Here is an 18,415-nt window from a genome sequence, read left to right on the forward strand (position 1 = left end):
CTGAAAATCTCCGGTGGTCAGGAACTGATGCATTTAACAGTTTAGTTTGAGAAGTACTTTCTGTTGTAGTTAAAACACAAGGAAAGACACTTCAGGTAGTATTTGTTTTTCTCATCTGCATCTACCTCCAGGATGATAATATATATGGTGGATTGTACCCCATGCACAAGGACTGTTGGGGGCGTTGCCTCCTTACAAATATTTCTTTACGGGGATTTTTTTTATTATATTTATAGACCACCTGCACTCACATTCAGTATATCAGGTGTGAGCTGTAGTGCATTTGCAGATTTATTTTCACCAATTCTGGTTTGCTTGCTAGCCATATAAATAAAGCACATTACTTTACAGCAATGTTATCAAACAGCTATTGAAAAAAAGGAAAGAAAAGAAAAAGAAAAAAGGTAGTATGCCAAACATTCACTTTTAATTTCATATAGCTTTTTCCATGCTTGTACTGCATAAAGAAAAGGTCTATATTAGAACATCAAAGTTTCAAAACTTCGAATGTTCTAATATCGAACCCTATTCAGCGAAAGCTAAAAATATCGAAGCAACAGAAAAATGAATTTTTTCCTAGGGAAAGAATTCGGTTGTCCATTTCTGTTGCTGCGGTATTTTCACGCTGTGGTGGAAAGTTATGGGTCGGGTTCAGGTAAGTGTGCGATTGAGTGTGGGTTAGGTTAGTTAGGGTTAGGGTGCAGGTTAGTTATGTGTGTGATTGTGTGAACGTGAGGGTTAGGACGGGTTAGGTGAATTAGGGTTAGGGCACGGGTGAGGTGAGTGTGCAATAGTGATGGACCTTAGGGTTAGGGTTTAGGTTAAGGTAAGTGGATAGTTAGTTGTGTGTGTGTATAGTGTAGTGTAGGGTTAGGTGTAAGATTTTAGGTGTATGTGTGTGGATTGCTGTTTGTTTGGTGTGCTTGTGTTGTGCGTATGTGTTTTGGAACAGCAAATTTTTTCCCTAGGAAAGAATTTGCTGTTCTGTATGTTCAATGTTTTCAGCTTTCGCTGAAAAGGGTTCGATATTAGAACATTCGAAGTTTTGAAACTTCAATGTTCTAATATAGACCCTAAAGAAAGCTGTCTGTGTTCTCTGAAAGGAGTAAAACTTTGAAAGGGTCATATCCAGTACATTATAAATTAAATAACACAGTTTGACCGATTATAGATTAGTACTGTTTTATGGTTTTGTTTTATGTACCCAGTGTTTTCTTACAATTTGCTATCTCATTGAGCCATTCAGGTCTGTCAATGTTTTGACAAAATACATGACAAGGTATCAGTAGCTAACTCTCTTTAATAATAATTACTGAACTGTTTGCATGAAACAGCCTAATGCTGCTAATACCTCTCAGGTGCCCTTAGTGTCCTAGTCATGTAATTTATAGGTGAACAGCTCAGTCTGTGGGGATTATTCTGGGTTAAATATATTCATGCTCAACCTGGCTGAGACCTTCACCTAGGCCATTAAACAGACAATGTCAAAAACATTATGCAATGTCTCCTTTAGTTCTTGAGGTATGACAGATCTGAAGTCTACATCTATTTAAGAAAGAATAATTTCCACATAAGTTCTATTTCTTAAAAATATATCAAGTTTAAAGTTATTTAAGCTGTAATCTTTACCTCCTCTGGGCCTTTTAAACTCTAAATGGCTTCCAGGTGCTGATTGGAAAGGACTCTGGTTTTATGCTTAGGTCTGTTGGAGGGAGTACTGCAGTTGTTTCATATTTTCTTTTCACAAACTATTTCTATTATAATTGACTCTACATGTACATTTTTAAATCTGGATAAAATTATATATATTACTGTACAAGAATGCTTTTTGCATTACCCTGGTTCATTTACCATAAATAATGATGCTCGGAATTCTTGCTATTAAGAGAATGAATAAGGAATTCTGGATAAATAATGTTACTTATTATATTAGGCAAGAACTAGGCCTTGCTGCTCTTGTGGACTATTTTAGGCCTGGTTACTTTTCCTTGGGTAGAATCGATCTTTCTACATTTTGCCTGTGAGGTAAACATTTTAACCATTATACGAACTCCAGAATGCCTTCCCAACTTTTATATTTAACATTTAAGTAAAAACAATAACACAGTTTATTTATATGACAGAGCTTTAAGTTTATTTGTATTGCATATGCACTATGAAGCTGAAATTCAGTATCATATCTCAGCATTCAAATGTAAGTGTTAGTTGGATGTGGGAAATATATTTATTACATGCAGAAAGTAGTTCTTTTACACATTTTATTACGATGTCCCATACATGAGAAGATAAGAGAGAGGCATTTAGTGAGCTTTTTTGGTATACATTATGGAGCTGAGCGATTGCATTAGTCACAGACTAGAAAAGGCTCTGCCTCTTTTCCTACAAAGGTACAGACCTGTTGCTTCAGAAAACAATGCAGTACATAACTAATTATGGGAGTACGATTAAAGATGTTTATATCAGATTGCTAAGAAGTGTGTGCTGCAGTTACTGCTGCCTGATGTGTGTAATTTATCTGTTGTTATTGGACTGAAACAAAAGTTTGTTGAATCAATCATTTTAAAGAAATAAACTAAAACTACGTTAAAATGAACCCAGGACTCTTAGTCATGTGATGGAAGTGGCCTTACTCTCCATTTGCGAATACATGACACCTACATTACATGACAATACCTACATTACATGATGATACCTACATTACATGATGATATCTACATTAAATGACAATACCTCATTACATGGCGATACTTACATTACATGACAATACCTTCAATACATGGCAATAACTTATTACATGAAGATACCTACATTACATGATGATACCTACATTACATGACGATACCTACATTACATGACGACACCTACATTACATGACGATACCTTCAATACATGGCAATACCTTATTACATGAAGATACCTACATTACATGATGATACCTACATTACATGACGATACCTACATTACATGACGACACCTACATTACATGACGATACCTTCAATACATGGCAATACCTTATTACATGAAGATACCTACATTACATGATGATACCTCATTACATGACGATACCTATATTACATGACAATACCTACATTACACAATGATACCTACATTACATGATGATACCTCATTACATTATACCTTCAGTACATGACGATACTTTGTTACATGACAATACCTACATTACATGATGATACCTACATTACATGTCGATACCTACATTACATGACGACACCTACATTACATGACGACACCTACATTACATGACGATACCTACATTACATGACGACACCTACATTACATGACGATACCTACATTACATGACAATACCTACATTACATGATGATACCTACATTACATGTCGATACCTACATTACATGACGACACCTACATTACATGACGATACCTACATTACATGATGATACCTACATTACATGATGATACCTACATTACATGGCGATACCTACATTACATGGCGATACCTACATTACATGAAGACACCTACATTATTTTATCTTATTTATTTATTTTACATTTGTTGACCGGGCTAGTCTAGCTGGATAAATGTCCATTTTCAGTAGCGGCCCGGGGAGAAAAGCTCCACAGTGAGACATAATTTTAGTAAGATAGTTGTACAGAGGGTGTATTTAACAGACAGAATGTAGTACATAACGTTTTCATAAAAATCTAAAACTAATACTAGCATCAACAGGAAAAAGTACAATAGATTTTTCTTTTAATAATCCATCCATCCATCCTAGTGGTATTGAGAGTCCAAGAGTAGATGAGAAATAAAGAAACAGTAAGAGAATATCTTGCTATGGATAGCAGGAGAAGGAAAAGGCATGGAACAAAGGAGAGCAGAGGACTAGTCAGGGTTAGAACAAGGGCAGAGCCACTGGGAGTAGAGCCATGATTTTAGCTGCTTCTTGAAATTAGGTAAAGAGGTAATAGACATAAGTTCACTTGGAAGTTTGTTCCAGATGGGTGCAGTACAGTTGGAGAACAGACTATCCCCAGCTTTGTTGTTGGATTTGTAGGGGGCAGCTTGTAGTTTGGTAGCAGAGTGTAGGGAAGAGATGTTTTATATGGGGTAATAAGGGAACAGAGTATAGTGGTATTAGTGGGCTGATGAAAGATTTTGTGGGTGATGGTCAGTTGCTGAAGTCGTATATGATTTTGTAGTTCTAGCCAGCTTAGTTGTTTGAGATTAGAGCAATGGTGGGTACGAAATGGGGCTCCTGTTGCAAATCTGGCTATGTTATTGTAGGCTGTTGCTAGTTTGTTGAGGTTACTTTTAGTTAGGTTAGTATAGATTGGGGAGGCACAAAATAGGGTAGAGAGTAGGTGGGTTTGTGCTAAAGTACTTCTGGCTGAGGGGGTGAGGAAGGGTTTAAGTCTGTAGAGAGATCCGAGTTTTCTATTGATTGATTTGATAGTTAAGTTAATATGGGAATCAAAGTTGAGGTTGTCGTCTATTGTGACACCAAGAAGTTTGGTCGTAGGATCAGGGGATATTATGGTGCCATTGTTAGAGGATATATTGAAGGTGAGAGAGGATGACTTGTGTGATGGAGCGAAAAGTAATAATTTAGTCTTTTTAGGATTCAGTAAGAGGCAATATTGTTGGAACCAGTTTTCGGCTGCTGTGAAAGCTTTTTGGGTGATATTTTGAAGGTCATTTATGGAAGAAGCTGAGCATATGAGTGTTGAATCATCGGCATATTGAATACAGATTGATTGAGGAAGGGACTCATTTAGGTTGTTTATAAAAATGGAAAAGAGGAGAGGTCCTAGTATTGAGCCTTGCGGTACACCTATTTTGATAGGAAGAAGAGATGATAAATGATTTTCCCATAGCACTGCTTGTTGTCTGTTATCTAAGTAGGAATAGAACCACTGGATAGCCTGAGAGTCCAAAGCAAAAGATTTCAGGATGTTAAGTAAGAGAGTGTGGTTGACCATATCAAAGGCTTTAGAGAGGTCTAAGAACAGAGCAGAGGACAGTAAGTTGTTATTCCGATTTTTATTAATAGGGTCAGTGAAAGACAAGAGAGCTGTAGTAGTACTGTGATAAGGTCTAAAACCATGTTGACAGTCTGCTAGGAGATTGTTTTGGAGGAGGTGATTAAGTAATTGCCTATGTATACATCTTTCCATGATTTTTGCTAAAGGGGAAAGGAAGGCTATGGGACGGAAGTTAGAGAGGTCATTTACGTTACCACCCTTATGTAATGGGATGATATGAGAGACTTTCCAAAGGGTTGGGATACAGCCTTCTGTTATGGTACAATTGATTAAAATAGAGACAGGGGAGGCCAGTGGTTTGGCTGCAATCTGTAGGTATTCTGCTGGAATGCGGTCAGCTGAAGGGGTACAAGGTTTTAGCCTGGTAAATAATTTATGAATGAGATCTGTTGAGACTGGTTGTAGTTTAAATGAGGGGGTATTATCGTTTAGGGAGTTGGGTGCTTGCGTGGATGGTGGGGATAGGGATGAAGCTAGGGAAGTAACAGTATCTTTGAAAAATTAGTTAAATACATCAGCAATTTGATTTGGGGAGGTGTGAGTGAGGTTTGAGGGTGTAGGTGTTTTGGAGTTACCTGGGTGCAGTAATTTGTTGATACCTATGCAGAATTTCTGGGGGTTTTGATGTTGTGCGTGTTGGACTTTTGAGTAGTAATTTCTTTTATTAGTGACTATCAGTTTCTTTGTTTCATTTCTAAGTTGTTTAAAGGTCTCATGGTCAGCTGGGTTTTGGTAGCTCTCCATTTGTCCCATGTTCTATTTCTACGTAACATTTTTTGTTTGGTTTCTTTGGATAGCCAAGGAGCAGGCTTTGTTTTGGTTCTTGTTACTCTTGTAGGGCCAAGGATTTGAAGGAATTTATTGTTAAAGTATGAGACAGCTTCATCTAGAGGCAAATATTTCAGAGGAGACCAGTTGCAAGCTTTTAGCTCTAATAGGAAGTTGTCTGTGCTGAAGTTAGTTTTGTTCCTGTTAGTTCTGAGTTGAGTATTAGTGGGGATGGGGCTTTTTTGTCGGTTGATAAAAGTGATTTGATGGTCACTGATATTATCAGGTAGTGTACCTGTGATGTAACAGATAGGGTTAGTGTTAACTAGAATCCAGTCCAGGATACTCTGTTTGGAACTGGTTTTATTTATTCAGGTAGGGACGGTAATAGTCTGAGTAAAGCCATAGAGGTTTATGTGAGAGGTTGGAAATTGGGAAATACAACAGTTCCAATCAATATTAAAGTCACCTAATAGTATGGTTTCCTGAGGGAAAGAGGTTGAGAGCCAGCTCAGTAGGTTTTCTAGGCTATTAATATTGTTACCTGGGGGGATATAACAGCAAATGATGTAGATATATTTATTTTTATTAATTTCTAGTTTGGTGATTAAGATTTCACTGTTGTTGAGTGAAGGTGGTTTAGACTCTACTAGGGTAACTAATAGTTCAGTTTTGTAGAGTATTGCTACTCCTCCACCCTTACATTACATGATGATACCTATATTACATGAAGACACCTACATTACATGATGATACCTACATTACATGATGATACCTACATTACATGGCGATACCTATATTACATGACGACACCTACATTACATGGTGATACCTACATTACATAATGACACCTACATTACATGGCAATACCTACATTAAATGAAGACACCTACATTACATGATGATACCTACATTACATGGTGATACCTCATTACATGACGACACCTACATTACAAGATGATACCTACATTAAATGACAATACCTCATTACAGTTGCAGGAAGACAGACAGCAACAATAAGCCTATCTAGCTTGCCCTTTTAAGTGCATTTAATATTCTACCTCCCCTCTAACCCTATCTTTACCTCACTTTTGCTCTCATGATTGCCTATGTAGGTCCATTCCATAGGACAATGGCACTTTTGTGCACCATTTGAAGCTCTAGGGAATAGTTAATTCCTCTTCTCTGCTGTCTTTTTCCCTTCTGCCTTCCCTGTTTTCCCTGTTCACGTGACCCTTTCACATCTCTCTCTCTCTTTCACATAGTTCTGTATACTCATATCATGTCACCGCTGTCTACAGAGACAAACGTTTCAGCTGTCTAGTCTCTGACCATAGCCTTTCCCCTCTGTCCCATTCATTGTTCTGGTGGCTTACCTCTGGACCCTTTCCAGCAGCCTGATGTTTCTTTCTTGCATGACCTCCAAAACATTCTAGGTCAACATACTCAAATAATGGCATAAACTAACATTGCCAAAAAATAAAAAAACAGATACAGATAGCATAAAAATGCATGTATCCATTATCACAAGAATAAGAGCTGATTGTTAAATCCCATTTGATAACAGTCACATTGGGAGAGAATAGGTCCATTGCAATTAAGCTGTTTTAAAAGTATGAATTCCATTTCTGCTACTTGTTATAAAAGACATTATGGGTTTGTAATATTTTCTGCAGGCAATATAAAGTATTGATGTCCTTCAAGAATCACTTTATAATACTTATTTATTATTTCATTTGATTTTTCATGTATCTGCAGCTACCACACTGCTCACCAAGATATCTTATTTTTGATGAAGTTACCAAAAGAGCATTCAGTTTCAGAACAGCATACAGTTCAGACTTCAGTTTTTCACCAACAAACATGAATACAATTATTGCTGTGCAAAAGAATTAAGCAAACTTAATGAGTTAACAGGAAAGGTGCAAACAAAGTTGTTATTGCTAAGACAATATTAATATATGCCAACCCTCGACTACATTCAGGGTGCAGTTTGGGTATATTGGTATCAAGCACTGAACTGTAGTCAGAATTGGAAAACATTGCTTTTGGGACTTCCTAGTCCTCTCTGCCTGGCCAAGCAGTATTTATATGAGGTGCTCTTCTTTTGCCAAATGGGGCTCATGTGTTTTGCATTCCCAAGTAGTGGGGGTGCAGGGGATACCCCAGTTCATGTTGCATGCCAATTAGTTGTACATCATTTTAGTAATGCCACTGTCACAGAGACTACATTCATCATTGGTGGACAAAAACAGGATTTATTCCACAACAGCACACTTTTTTCACAGCAGATGACAACAGAGTGCAGTGGTGTCGTTCTGAATTCTGCAGTGGACATAATTCTAGCTTGCACTTTCTACACTTAAGCATGTAATACACCACCTCCGCCAGGTCTGATATAATCAGTTTTACTCAGTTATCGTTTATAAAATTATTGTAGCTACACTCCAAATAAAACAGCAGGAGCTGCAGCAGAAACATGCATGCCAACATCTGATCAAAGATTATGTACAGGAATTAAAATACAATGAACAACAAGCAAATAAATACAGTACAGACAGAACAGTGAGGTAGTAACTGGGTTTTCTCTAGCATCGATGACCCAAGTTCAGTGCAGAAATCTGGTTCTTGGAAGTTTTTTTAAGGTGTGAAGGAGCATGTTCTTCAAAACAATTCTCTTTCACAGGACATGGATTATGGGGCTTTTTAAGGTGAGGAAACACCTAGTAAAGGCTGGTAGTTTCTAATCATGCACAGACTTCAATGGAAAGGAATGAAATGGGATGCCATCATGCTAGAATCAATGTGTGTTCTGGGAATGGGATAAAAAGCAGAGCAAATGAAGGTACCTATGACTGCTGCAGCTGTGATATGTGTCATCATCCTGCCATGGAATGAGCCATGCAATGTCTTATAGGTTTATAGATTAGTACTAGGCTAACTGGCCTTTGGGCCATTTTAAGCCTAGCCAGTTACCTCTTGAGAGAATCAAACCCTGCACTTTGTGTCTACAAGGGAGACACCTTAACCTTATGGATGATGTCCAAAGTCAGAAAGGCTTCATTTTGTTTTTGGTTATTATCTCTCCCTGCCCAATGACTTCCAACTATGCAGCATCTGGTTTGAGGTAATCAGTAAGGCTTCACTTACTAGAAGTGGGGAAAGTATGTGTAGTAAGTGAAGTAGTCCAGATACACCTCTAACCCTAGCCAAAGTATATATATTTCTTGCTCTGTATTTTTATAGATGACTAGCTTAGTCTACACAATTATTTTATGATCGTACTGCATCAAAAATGTTGTGCAATTCCACTTACTGATTCTCTCATTTGTAAGTATGTCAGGGTACTTCAGCCCAGAGATGAAAGTACACGGTTTCAAATAAAACAGAGCATGGCTAAAGACAGAGTGCTTTGGAAAGGCATACTCAGTGTTGGATAATCTTGTACATAAAGTAATAGCATTTGTATGACTAATTGCATTTGCAAAGTGAAACTCTGACAGCATTGTGCAGTCTGACCAACGGTATCTGAAAAGCTATTCAGTTAAATACAATTAATAACTTTATCTGTTTATTTATATTTGTTTTCTGGGGTAGTGCACAGATCAATACTGACTAATTTCAGGCTCATCCCTTATGAAATACAAAGCATTTCACAAACAAAAGTAGAGAAATGTAAGCAACAACAGAGTAGTTCAGACTAATTACAAGAAAAAAACTGCATATATACATTCTAGTGAACAAGCACAGTGCAATGCGCAATCAAGAAGAGTGTAATACAGTGATGGTGAACCTTTTGGGCTTGGCGTGTCAAAATTTTGGAAAATGCCTATCTTTACTCTGCTGGCGTCTCACCCCCCACCCAAACAAAAGAGAAACAATTTTTTTACATATTCATTTATTTAAAAAATACAGCCCAATCATGTGATGAATTTTTATAAATGTAAAAGAAAAATCAGTTTCTTACAATAAAGAAAATGATATGTGCACTGATAATTGGGCTTAAAACAGTGCACCAAAAATTACACTACTTGTAATAGTAATTTTGAATTGAACTGAAAAAATATGTAACACATTGCATTTGATTTGATTAACATCAATTAATGACTTTTTTGTTGATGAGTTTTAATAGATAAGTGCAGGGTCACATATTTCTTGTATTTTTGCTCATTCAGCTACTTTGGTAACTCGGGTGTTGGTGAACACTGGTGTGTCACCCAAAACGTTGTGGCATGTCATAGGTTCACCATCACTGGTGTAATATTTAATATATGCATTAGTTTCTGAAGTGGATCAGTCATCAGTTAAACTTGAGAGAAGAGAAGAGAAGAGAAGAGATTTGGAAAGTAGATAGGTCAGGTACTATGTCCTGTGCTGAAGCGGAGCATTTGGCTTGGATGAAGAAGTTCATAGGTTCATAGGTGTGTACTAGCTAATCACCCTGGAGCTTTTACAAGCCTAGCCCATAGAAGTGCCCTGGCATTGTGCCGCCCGACATTAGTTCCCAGTGCCTCTATCAAGTAGAGCAACTGGAGTGATCCCCAGGGTGAACTTCCTAGTAAATAACCTGTTTCTGCACTTGAACCCTGCACGTACTGCACATAAGGCTGTCACTCTAACCAGTTGGCTATGTGGCCATGTAAAGTGATCACTGCCAAGACTTGAACCTGGGACCCTGTGCACTAGAGTCAGAGCAACATGCCACTACACCGAAGCTTTTTGAGTTGCATTCTGAATTTGAAATAAATGTTGATTTCCTTAATAGCAATGGGGATAGCTTGCCAAACAGTAGGTGCCTGAGAGAAGAAAGCATGTGCAGTGTTGTGGAGTTTGGTTCTTGCAGTAATGAGAGTTTATGTGACAGAGCATGTGCAGTGCTGTGGAGTTTGGTTCTAGGGGTAATGACAGTTGGTTTGACAGAGCATGTGCACTGCTGTGGAGTTTGCTTCTAGGGGTAATGGCAGTTGGTGTGACAGAGCATGTGCAGTGCTGTGGAGTTTGGTTCTAGAGTTAATGAGAGTTGGTGTGACAGAGCATGTGCAGTGCTGTGGAGTTTGGTTCTAGGGATAATGAGAGTTGGTGTGACAGAGCATGTGCAGTACTGTGGAGTTTGGTTCTAGAGTTAATGAGAGTTGGTGTGACAGAGCAATGGCAGTGCTGTGCAGATTGGTTTTAGGGATAATGAGAGTTGGTGTGACAGAGCATGTGCAGTGCTGTGGAGTTTGATTCTAGGGGTAAGGAGAGTCGATGTGTCTTGTGAGTAGTGTCTCAGGTTGTATGAGGATGTTTTTTTCATGAAGTCTAGCTGCAAAGAAAGTAATTGTGTTGAGTTGGAGCAGCTTATAGAGTTGGTATCCTAAAAGTAGGGTAGATCTTTGTTTTATGGGTAGCCATTTGGCTTTTTCTGGGGTGATACAGTGATGCTCACAGAGAGGTGAGTTTGTAATGAGTTAGCAAATGCTGTTAGAGCTAGTCTGGAGTATTCATAGGTTCATAAGTGTTTACTAGGCTAACGACCACAAGGGCCTTTTTAAGCCTAGCCATGCTTCCCAAATATCTGACAAGTTCTGCTACCCTTGATAAGAGCAAGCAGGGGCTTGGGAGTTGAAACATTTATAAGCAGGGGATTGGGGGATAAACCACTTGCAGGGTGCCTGTGTCCATTAGAGACATAGGTGCCAAACCAGGGATGAATGTCTTATTCCCCATCCAGTTCTCCAAGTTACACTTGGATTTGGTTTGGGAGGAACTCTGTTTCACACAGAGGGGAGCCTGTTGCAGAGAAAGGTTAGTCCCTATGATACATACCTATCTCTCTAGCAGGTCCTATTTATATCACAGGCAAGGTTTAAGTCTTTAGAACTGGTAAGTCTGGTGCTGTTTGTTTTGCAGACATGCAGGAGGTCCATCAGGGTGGTATCTGACATTGCCTTGTATGCCAGGCATAGATCCCCCCTCAACAGCCTGTAGGAGACAGAATACAGGGACAGAGCCTTGTGACAGTCTGCACTTACACCCTGCATTCTTTTAATGAGGAACTTGTGGTAGACATTAAAATTGTTGGATATGCCTGATTAGGTAAATACCAAAGGGGGCATTGTACTCAATGACAGGTCTGATGAATGTTGAATGCAGTGGAACAATGACTTCCTTGGACTTATATGCCATACCTTTGTTTATTAAGTTGCACAACACAGAATTATTTCTTCCTTACTGTAGACACATGATAGTCAAAGGCTAGATTACTATCTATGTGGTTCCCCAAGTCCCTGACTACTGGGTCAACTCTAGGGGATGTGTTGTCAATATGATAGTTATCAGGGATGGATGACTTCCTGAAGGATCCTTTTATGCATTTCTTGGCATTTAGTGTTAGTCCGTCGCTTTGGCACCAGTTGTTTGTCTGTGTCAGCCCTTCATGTAGAACATTTGTGTCAGTGGGCGATTCTATGACTGTTCCTAATTTACAATCATCTTAGTCAGCCAGAGGTAATTGACATTGACCTTAACTTTACACAAGTAAATGCTAAAACGTTGTGGCCCCAGGATCAATCCCTGAGGGCCTCTGCTTGTGACTGGTCTCTTTGTAGAGGTGGACTCCCCAATTATAACTTCCTGGGTTCTGTGTGTGAACCAGATAGCTATCCACTGGGTGACATAAGGGTTTATACTTAACCTATTGAGTTTGTGAGCAATGCCCGAGTGTGATATTGTGTCAAATGCTATGACCAAGTCAAGGTAGGCAGTGTGAACCATTTTGCCCTCATTCATTGCTTTGGTGACCTTCTGAAGGAAATCCACCAGGTTGAGTAGGCTGAGGTTACAGGTTTTATTTTTACTTAAAAGAAGACCATTTTGTGGTATGACCTTACCGGAGAAGACATTACACCGGGGGATTTGTAGCATTCTCCCATATTAGTGAGGATGAGATACAGGATACTTGCACTCCTGGTCAGTCTATTGACAACCTGGTCTGGGGAGTTTGTGTTTGCAAAATCCAGGAATCTCTGTGCCTGTTGGTGTCACATATGATTCCCAGTTAACAGTGTGGTAATTAAAGTCACCCATGAATATTGTATTGGGTTGGATGGTGAGTGTTTCCAATAAGTTTAAATAAATGCTATGGGTTTCCTGGGTCATAGAAGTGGACCTGTATCTGTATCAGACTTTCCAGAATTATCAGTGATGAAGAGATCTTTCATATAGAATGTGAGTTTCTGTCTCAAATGTTCTTCAGTAGACATTACCCACGACAGCTTGTACAAGTCATTTACAGTGAAGTGGCCTTAGAAAGACACAATAAACACAAACCCATCCTATTATATGGGTTTGCAAACAAGCATAAAATAGACCATATTGGGCAAAATACTGATAGAAACTGCAGCTTCCCTTTACCCATCTGCAGGGACGTGGCAGCCATCAGGAAGGTTATCTTGCAAGAACTGGAATATTATTAAAGCCTTTGAACAACCCTTTAGGGATAGAACACATTTTTATACATAAAAAAACACCACTTTGAAAGCTTCCTTTGAAAACAATGATCCACACTATTTATTAAGCCAGCCTAGTAAAGGAAGTGATTGTGGCATGTTTTGTTGTGGCAAATGTATAGTGTGCTCTGTAATGTACATAGGAAATGTATATAAATTTGGACACTGTAATTTGCTTGTCTCTTTTAAAAGACATTTTGATTGTCATTTCTCCATGGTAGTTTACACAGTGGTCTGTAACACCTGTCCTGCATTTTACATTGGGAAAACTATTAGAAAGCTTTCTGATCGAGTTAAGGAATATCTGGCTGCTATTAGGGGAAAAAAGATGAAACCAATGCGTTAGGATGGCACATTATTAGATGTCATGACTTTACTAGTTTTACATTTCTAGTTTTAGAACAGATTCATCAGTTTTTTGGTGACTTTGACACTTTTCTGCAGCTAAAAGAACTCCGTTGGCAGTACTTTTAAATGCTGAGATGGTTCCGGGGCTGAATGAGAACTTGAATCTCAAATGTGCATTATGCTGATTTGCATGAGCCTATTTGGACACGCCCCACTCTTTGTGATTAGCTACTGTACTTACAGCTAGTTGTTTCTAGATTGCTGATGGGCTAATTTCTGTTTTGATATGTTTCTGCTGGTTATTGATGTTGTCAACCATTTTTAAACAGTGTGCACGTGTTATATTACTTATACAATGACCCCCATTAATATTCCAAAACGTGCACGCTGATTGGCCAGCATGCCTGTTGTAAATCCCACAATATACCAACGGAAAAAGGTCCAGTCGCACGGACTTTTTTTTCGTTGATATAAAGTGCTCAAAACATTTTTTTTAACAAATAAAAAAAAAAAAAGAAAAAAACGGAGCAACAGAGACTTTCTTTTCTCTGTTGCTTTCATTTCAAAGCATTGATGTACTGGGTATGCGTGGGACGCAAGTCCTATACGCATGCTCAGTACATCAAAACAAGGAAGCAGTGTACCACCAGCTGCAGAAAGACAGTAATGTGCCATTATACAAAGACATTATTTAAGAAAAGTAAGTATTTTTTTCTTAAATAATGTCATTGTATAATAGCAATAACCGACTCCGTGGTTGTGGTATATTGAAATTTACCCACGGTTGGCTTTATTTAATCACTCGGGCTTTGCCCACATGATTAAACCATACCAACCGTGGGTAAATCTTCAATATATCACACCACGTTGTTGGTTATTGCTTAATTACACAATTTTACTTTTCAGTATTAGTTATGATGAAGTTCTGACAATGTTACAGAATGAAAACGCTTAACAAAAGTTTCGTCTCAGTGTCGTTTCTCTTTTTTTTACTTTTTGATATTTACGAAGTCATTTTTGCATATAAGGTATTTTCTTTGATTTAATAGTGTGGTTGTTATACTATGTGTGATATTGTTTCAATGGCTGGGTCATTCAATATACTTGAACAGACCCATCTATATATAAAAGACTTTCTAACCACTTGTATTGTCAAGGAGCAGACCAGTCTAGCTTGGGATTTTGAGGCCAGAAATCACAAGGAAAACAAGTAAAAGTGAAAAAAAAAACAGTTTTGGCACTGCCATGCAGTTTAAATATCTCTTACCCCTGGCCATAGTGTTCAAGTTGTCCCTGTGATCATCAGAAAATTGTCTTAGTGTGTTTAGGTTAGAAAACAGAATGTGTTCAAATCAGAAAGAAAGAAAAACTCCAGAAGCCTCGATCCAAATTTTTAAATCTGAGTTTCTTTATTGTGGGACGGCTGAGCACTGCTATCGCCATTTGGTGGTGGGGTTAGACAACTGCTGCTTGTAAATGAGTACCGTATGCCATTTCTTGATAAACGACAATCTCTTAATAGTAAAAATAATCAGCTACTTCAGAATTAGTGTCCTATAGCTAATCCTATTTAATGAAATGTATCTCAAGCCAAATAAAATGGATAGATTTAGATTTATATAGGCAATGCAAAAACAATCAGTGCGAAGCCATTGTTGTGTGGAGTTAACACCAGGTTATTCGGGTATCGAGTTAGTTTACTCTGCCTACATTGCTGGCTTTGTCATTTATAGTGTTGTCAAATACCTCACAGATGTATAGAAAGTGAGAACATAAAGTGCTGACCCTTGTGATATGCCTACTGTTATGACTTTGGGACTAGAAATTAACGCATCCCATTTAACATACTGGGAAGAGCTGAAACACTGGTTATCTAGACATCTGTAATTTCTGACAACAGTAAATGCTGGCAGAGTGCATCACAGGTCTCATACCAGCCTAAACACAATGCAGCTGTTTGTTTCCCTTGGTCTGGTTATGCTGCTAGACTATCAGACATTGTGTCCAGAGCAGGGTCAGTTCTATGATGAACCTTAAACCTATGCTGGGTGTCAGGCATCTGAGAGCAGTGAAGTTGGTAATTAGAGAGCTGGTACCTGAAGTACTTTTTCCTACAGGCTTAGTCTGAAAACTTAGCAGGAGAGTCGTTATGCAGCTTCCCACCTTCCATGGTCTCATTCTGACCTGCCTTCTTTCAGTAAAATTGACAATAATTAGTTTGGTAAAAAATGGTCATTAGGTGTTCATGCCTAGAAGGAAGCCCATATCTTAAAGGCCAGCCTCCTTTTCTGCCTCTCTGCAGCTGCTTCAGCATTGTCTACTGAATGAAGCTAGTGAAGTATTATCTTGTAACTGGCGGTAAACTAACATACTATCGCCACGGTGGGATTTGCCTCTTCATTCTTTTAAATGGGCTGTATTCCACTATAAAAATAAATGGTCTCACAATAATTAAAACAACAACCATTATATGGTAGCAAAAAGCAAGGACAATAAATATAGCTGAATTGTGTTTATGCATACCTGTGTGCTGGGCAGGAGTTGGGGGTAGTTATAGGTAGCTATTACAATAAATATCACTCTGTCATATATTAAAACCACAAAGGGCAGATTCCCCAGTTAAATAAATAAATACAGATAGAAAATACCAGTAAAGCAAGTTAAGCAATAGTTTCCTTACCAAATAAATGCAGTCGCTAATACTTTTATTAATAATCACTAGAAGAATGTGATGTAATGCCTGAGTACTATAGTGGCCAATTAAGAATTTCTAAATAGTCAAACAACACTTAATCAACCACTAAAAATATTTCGCTCATAACAGTCCTGAAATTACCAGGGTCAAGTTTTTCATGATGTGTTGATTAAATCTTTATAAAGTTTAAATGAAGACACCATTTAATGTACAGTGCTCTCATTTAAAGAACTTTCTAGAATATCTAAGAAAAGGGTACACAGTAACTATATAAGTATAAACTTTTACTACAGACAATGTATGTTATGGCACAAAAGTAAGAAAACATTAGCTTTTTAATACACACTTGTTTTTCACAAGCCTGAGTATTTGAAAAAAAAAAACTTTATCTTCTTTTTTTATCCCATGGCCCAAATCAGGAAAATTAGCACAAAGACGCATGAACAGCCATTCCTACATAGACAGCACATCATATATTAAAATGTTTAAGCTTTCTTACCTGCTGTGTGCTTTCCAAATCACAATCTGACACTTGTGCATATCACCTGATGCCGGTGTTGCTTGTGTGGGTTGGCTTTTTATAGTTCTAATATTGCAGGGTTGCAGTATCTAGAAGTACAAGGACCAAGATTAAAACTGTAATGTGTCATCTGTCTTTCTTTTCATCCAATCATATTATTGGCTACCAGATTATTAGTATCAGGGTCCCCTCTTAAAGGATTATAAAACAATTATGTTAATCCTGGTTCTGGAAGAAGGCAGGAGGTGCAGTTATAATATTGTCTAGACAAAATATATCTCTCATATTTGGTCCACATTTCAAATTTAGGTTAATTACTTAACAGTCAAGCTGTGAATGCATTTGGTCTCTTTTATATGTTGCAAATAAGTACTGAAAATACTGAAAACAATAAAAAGTACATTAAATGTATTCTGTTCTGAGCACATTTACTTTGCTTATAATTATTTAAAGCAGTGTGCGATTGTCTGAGGATCTGTTGTGTGCATTTGAGTTGTAAGCAATGTGCATAAATATATATATATATATATATATATATATATATATATATATATATATTTGTTAACAAATTCACTACATTGAGCCCAGACGCACTGTCTGAAGTGACTTGCTCGGAGTCACATACTAAATAAAAATAGGCTGAGGGAGTCAAACCTTGGCCTGCGGGATGCAGCTTGTTACTAGCTCATAGCCTTAATCCCGTGTGATAACCACCAGACACTGACGGAGAGACAGACAAACAAGCAGAGACACAATCTAGCAGAAAGAATGACACACACACACACATATATATATATATATATATATATATATATATATATATATATGGATCCCTGCCAAGTACTGAATGACCATTTCACTGACTGACAAATCACTGAATCCAAATGGTTAAAAGCCCATTTCACAGAGTGGCACGTTGGCCGACATTCCATTTTAATGAATGTGGTATAGCTACATGTAGTTCTGTAATACAGAAGCAGAAATATAAAGAAGCGTATGAAGAAACGTAAGTTGGTCCTTTTGGTGACCTCACTGTTGATGTGGTGTGTGTCTATACAATGGCAGTTATTACCTGAGTATGATACTTTCTACACAGTTGTTTGACCATGGAGTTAGTATATTTAAGTAAAGGACTGTGGGGACTTCATATGAGGGTGCAGGAGCACTTGCTCTCTTACAAAAACATTTTAAGGTGTGTTTGCTGTACTGGTGTTTTCTATGAAATATGTTTGTACTTCAGCAGTGATTCACTGTGTGTTTTTCCTTTTTCCTCCACTTTTGTGCAATGATAGTTTATTTAAGTAAGGAGAGTGTAGCGGGAGCAGCAGGGCATGGTCCTCTGCAAAAAAAAAAGGCCTTTTGAAAACTTTGCCCCTTAGGTGTTTTTGGCTGTATCATCTTTCAGTTATTTTGAATTTGATAAATGGTCTTTCAACAATTTTGACAGAGTGCATTGCTTTTCAATGAAATGCTTATTCAGTGAATTGTCCTAATATATATATATATATATATATATATATATATGTATATATATATATATATATGTATATATATATATATATATATAT

The 18,415-nt window shown here is 37.8% G+C and overlaps 1 protein-coding gene across 1 annotated transcript in view; it reads right to left on the bottom strand.

Annotated features, from left to right (window-relative positions):
* LOC122817638 (serine/threonine-protein kinase NIM1-like) overlaps window positions 1–17,310 on the bottom strand; it is a 221,201-nt gene extending 203,891 nt beyond the window's left edge. The window contains exon 1 of the mRNA XM_044090692.1: window positions 16,827–17,310. The gene's annotated coding sequence lies outside the window, so the exon portion shown is untranslated. The remainder of the gene's footprint in view (window positions 1–16,826) is intronic.
* Window positions 17,311–18,415: the final 1,105 nt, after the last annotated feature.

Source organism: Protopterus annectens, chromosome 13.part0, assembly GCF_019279795.1.
Source record: "Protopterus annectens isolate FY-2018-M chromosome 13.part0, PAN1.0, whole genome shotgun sequence".
Lineage (NCBI taxonomy): Eukaryota > Metazoa > Chordata > Ceratodontiformes > Protopteridae > Protopterus > Protopterus annectens.